Source organism: Triticum aestivum, unplaced genomic scaffold, assembly GCF_018294505.1.
Source record: "Triticum aestivum cultivar Chinese Spring unplaced genomic scaffold, IWGSC CS RefSeq v2.1 scaffold81221, whole genome shotgun sequence".
NCBI lineage: Eukaryota > Viridiplantae > Streptophyta > Magnoliopsida > Poales > Poaceae > Triticum > Triticum aestivum.
The window spans coordinates 1-5,359 of record NW_025236363.1 but is presented as its reverse complement, the minus strand read 5'-3'; the positions used below and the strand labels follow the sequence as shown (position 1 = coordinate 5,359).

The following is a 5,359-nucleotide window of genomic DNA, read 5'->3' as shown; positions in this document are numbered from 1 at the left end:
GGAGGAAGATGGTGTGGTTTGGATCTGGATTTTTGCCTCTTTTGTAGGCGGACGACTCGCACGACTAGGGGGTGAAGCATAAAAGACACCCTGGCTTTTCGCATTCATGCGACGCGTGGAAAAAGGCCATTATTGGGCGTAGAAGCCGAGAAACACAATATTTATGATAAAGCCGGACACTGTTCGGCAGGTACATGGAACTTGAAGGGAGAACCCGCCTTGCAACGCCGAAGACTATATACGCGCTGGACTTATCGTCATTGAAGTCTGGTTCGGGGGCTACTGAGGGAGTCCTGGACTAGGGGGTGTCCGGACAGCCGGACTATCATCGTCCGCCGGACTCCAAGACTACGAAGATACAAGATTGAAGACTCCGTCCCGTCTCCGGATGGGACTTTCCTTGGCGTGGAAGGCAAGCTTGGCGATACGGATATGTAGATCTCCTACCATTGTAACCGACTCTGTGTAACCATAGCCTCCTCCGGTGTCTATATAAACCGGAGGGCTTTAGTCCGTAGGACACAACATACATTACAACAATCATACCATAGGCTAGCTTTAGGGTTTAGCCTCCTTGATGTCGTGGTAGATCCACTCTTGTACTACCTATATCATCAATATTAATCAAGCAGGACGTAGGGTTTTACCTCCATCAAGAGGGCCCGAACCTGGGTAAAACATCGTGTCCCTCGTCTCCTGTTACCATCTGCCTAGACACACAGTTCGGGACCCCCTACCCGAGATCCGCCGGTTTTGACACCGACAGAGTGAATATGAATACATTGCGAATAGGGGGGCTCAAGAGCCATGACTATCATGTCTGGCTTTAGCGAGTAATGCCGGTGATGATTCAAGGCTATGTCTCCGAGAAGATTTGGTGAGTGCTGGCGGAGTTGAGCTATTTCTTTCGTCAGCTTTGTGATAAAGAGTTAGACCCAAAAGTTATTGAGAAGCTGGAGAAACAGGCACCAGAGTTGGTGTGCAAGCTTGAGATGATCTTTCCACCAAGCTTCTTTAATCGGATGCAGCATATGATCTTGCATCTTCCGTCTGAGGAACGATTGGGCGGGCCTGTGCAGTACCGTTGGATGTATGCACCTGAGAGAGAAAATAAGAATCTTCGTGCCAAATGCAAGAATAAATGCCGTATTGAATCATCCATAGTCGAGGCCTACCTCAATGAGGAGGTGTCAAACAACATGACAAAGTACTATGATCCCAATATTCCCACTCAGCATAATCCAGTCCTTCGTTACAATGTCATGACCCCGGACGACCCCCACGTAGCATCTTCGCAGGGGTAGGTGGCAGAGCAAGTGCTAGAAGGCCTAGGCACATCAAACATCCAGAGTGGACAACCATTATGTCGTATGTGTTGACAAACATGCCGGAAGTACAACCGTACATCGAGTAAGTGCTCCTATATTTTTTTTGCAAATAATCACAATTAAGTTTGTGACTAACTTAGCTTCTTTCTCACTACTATAGCGAATTCACACTTGAATGTTGGAACCTAGAAAGTCCCCCTACCGAGGAACAGAGGGAACATATCTTTAAAAGAGGCGGTAAAGGAAATGGCGGCTTCATTCCTTGGTTCGCGGCAAAAATATGGCAATCCGTCCAACTTTCTTTTTGTGTCGACATTTCAAATTGGTCTTAGTTACTTCCAACTCACACAACAAACCTTTCTTATGAAACTTGTAGGCAAAAAGGGACCCAATGAGAGCCGATTTGAAAGATTTTGCTAGAGGCTTCACATCTTCCGCTAAGAAATTAAATGCTTACGATGTGAATGGGTATCGCTTCCATACCCATTCTTATGATACAAATCGGCCCGGTCAAAAGACAATAAATAGTGGGGTCGTAACACCAGGGACAGATGGACTTCAATACTATGGAAGAATCAAGGAAATGATCGAGCTGGATTACGGTTTGGGCGACCGGGTGAACCCTGTTGTATTCAGATGCCATTGGTTTGACCCAACCAGAGTCAGGCGGTACCCAGACATTGGGTGGGTCGAAATTCAGCGAGCATACAAGTATGACGGAGATGATGTCTATATTTTGGCTAACCAGGCCAAGTCGGTGTTCTATCTATAGTACGCGTGCCAAACCGCGAAGAACCTGAAGGGCTGGGATGTTGTGATCAATGTACCCACACATAGTAAACCAGCTGCTCCAACCGATGAAGATTACCAACGCATAAACCCCAACACATATGAGGGTGAGTTCTACCAGGAAGATGGGCTCACAGGAGAATTTAGTATTCACTTGCCCACTGACGACGATGACATGGAGGTAGACGATGATCAAGATGAAGATGAGGGCATTGAAGCAGGGGATGAGCCAGACGCTGATGAAATCATTGAAGACCCGATGGACCTGAATTTACTTGAGCGAGCCCATCTAGGTGAAGGCGATGAGCCAGATGGTCCACCTGCAGACTATGCTCCAGAATGGTGGGACGACATGCGCGACACTGATGATGAAACTCTCGGGCTAACTAATGATCCAAACGATGAGGACTATGACTTTTGAAACTTGTAATAATTCTATGTACTATGACCTTGTACCAATGAGACGCGTGCGATAGTGATGATGTACTTTTGGATGAAAACCAAGTCTATGTACTATGAACTTGTACTCCTGAATGTAAACTTTGTCGAGCTACCTACTTGATGTACTTCTAACTGTAAGACAACTCTATGCACTATGAACTTGTGCTTCTTGCCAAGTTCTCGCCCTATGATTTTGAACTTATGCATATGATTTTTTTATGATAACATATGAACTTTTAAACATGGACTTCCGAATTGCTCTACTTTTGTTTTGCATATGAAGTTTTCAACATGAACTAATTGAACTACTCTTTCTCATAGCAGGTGACTGAAAGATGTCAGGCAACAAAAGGAACAAAGGGAACAAAGTTGCAAGCATTGGCAATGTGATTGAAAGGTTAGGCACGGTGAGGAGGGTCATAAAGAAGGGCACCGGTGCGGCAACTTCCATACAGACAGGCAGGGCCAAACCTACACAGCGAGCCACGATGGATGGTACCCGAGGTAGACGACGTGCTCGTACCACTGTATCCCGTGTTGCTAGCCCTATCCCCTCCGTCCATTCCGAGGAGGAATCGGAGGAGGAAGCGGAGGAGGAGAGGGAGGATGAGCTAGTTGTGGAGGAGGATGAGAGGGAGGAGTCAGAGGAGAGGCAGGAGTCAGAGGAGGAGAGGGAGGAGGAGCCGGTTGTGGAGGAGTTAGAGGAGGGAGAGTATGAGGTGGAGACATCAGCAGAGAAGATGGAATGGCCGATTCCTAAGGAGAGCAAAATCTGGTTGTGTGGGGTGTCCACGCTCCCTTCGAGACCATATCCACATAAGGGCCTCATTGTCAAACCAGCCGGTCTGAGGTAAGTGTTTGTGTGGACTCTTGGTGGTTGATGGAGAAGACATAAAAGTGCCACGCCAGCCAAGTAGCATCATTGGATGTCTTTGCAGGCATTACTACCCTGGCCTGGTCCCCATAGGAGACGGTAGGAGGAGCTAGCTTGGTCTTGGGAGCATTGGAAACGAGCTCCGGATACCAAAGACAAGTGGGCAGGGTGTATGGTAGTGCTGCCGAGCGGGTGGTCAATGATTTTTGGGTAAAATTCTTTGTCAATTTTCATAGTTATTTCTTTGCCAATCTTTAAAATCATTGCACTAATAAATGTTTTATCCTCTTATGCTTTTGGCATGACTTCTTTACTTGTGCCGAGGGTATGAAGGATGAAGCTAATGAGGTTGTGGAGGCGATTGCCAAGAAGATTGTCCAAGACATGCCCTATGAGGCGCGCGTTGATGCTGTGGTGAAGTATTTCGCGCACGAACGCAAAATGCTTCTCAAAAAGTCTCTAGCCCGGAGAGTGCATCTCATCCGTTCCATGTACATGAAGGTAGTTTCCTTTTACTTATGATTGCTTGGATCAAAACAACTTACTTTCATTCCTAAGTTGGATGTATTTGGCATTCTTCAGGCGGTTCCCTCGTGGTGCAACAACAATGTTCCTTGCTACCAGCAAATCATATCCAAATGGATAGACCCGAAGTGGAGGGCCCAACATCGAATGGCTTCGGAGCGGCGTGCCTTGATGGGTGGTCCGGTAAACCTTCAAGGCAACCTCAACCTCCACGCTTACGTGCAGAAGAAGGTAATAATATCATCCGTCTTCTCAACTTCTAAACTTGTGCTCTTATGGATGTTATTGCTTCTATTGCAGAGTAGGGAGAGAGGTGAGGGCCAAGAGAAGCTCAATACCTTCACGGGATTATGTCTCTCCCGCAAGTCAAAGAAGCCGGAAGGGGGGTGGGTCAACCCAGGCGCTGGCTTGAGGATTGATGCATACAGTGGGAAGTTCAAGGAGCACAACGGGCCTGACTCCGATCCGGCCTCACAGGACATTGACGCTACAATTTCCCTCCAGTTGGAAGACGGCAAGAAGGGTGGTCGGTTATATGTTGGCGACGGTGCCATCCGTAAGAAGGACATCCCAAAACTCTCTCACCTCCGTGCTACCACGTCGAGCTCAGGTCCTGCTATAGAGCTTCGCCCACAGCCTGGGCTGCACATGCTCCATCAACTCGAGGTATCTTTTGCTTCATCGACCTTCCTTGTGATTTCTTCTTTGTATTGCAACTATGGTGAACTTGTTGTGATGGCATATTGTAGGCCAATGCCAGGCTTCGAGAGGAGGAAGCCATGAAAATGCAGCAGGCCCTGTTTCAACAGCAAGAATTCATGGTTAAACAACAGGCAATCCTGCAGGAGACATTTGCTCAACTCAGAAATAATATGCAGGGTTCCACTTTGCCCGTTCTTCCTCCTCTTCCGACTCTTCCTAATTTCAACTTTGTAAGTCTCTGAAATTTTCAATCATGCATCTTACCTTCATGCTTGAAGATCATGAATCTTACCATCTCATCCTCTCGTGCTTCAAGTTTTCTCAGTCGGGACAAGGCTCCAATAACTGTGTGGTAGGTGGATCTTCACCTGGCCAAACAAGTCCAGTGACACCCATTACGGTTCATGTCTCTTCGACCTCCCCGCAACAATGATCACTTGAGGTAGTCGTCCATGTTTGTCCATTGTTGATGCTTGCGTCTTCTCGTTGCTTGTGCTTCTCAACTTAAAACTTCTGCATTGTTGATGGTAGAGTCCACAAGCGTCGATGCTTATATTGTACATACTTCCTAGCTTCTATTTGAGCCTCATATGTTGATGCTTGTTGACTCTTTTTCCTTATCCATCTTTGCAACTTATCTTTAGAAACTCATGCTGATAATGGACTTATAGGTTTGCATTGTGGATGGCGTTGACGGTGG

At 46.9% G+C, this 5,359-nt stretch overlaps 1 long non-coding RNA gene across 1 annotated transcript; it reads left to right on the top strand.

Annotated features, from left to right (window-relative positions):
* The first annotated feature begins 4,469 nt into the window (after positions 1-4,469).
* Positions 4,470-5,067, top strand: LOC123176428 (uncharacterized). Its single transcript, XR_006488519.1, has 3 exons — positions 4,470-4,623; positions 4,707-4,889; positions 4,976-5,067. It is a non-coding gene; the product is annotated as an uncharacterized lncRNA (long non-coding RNA).
* Positions 5,068-5,359: the final 292 nt, after the last annotated feature.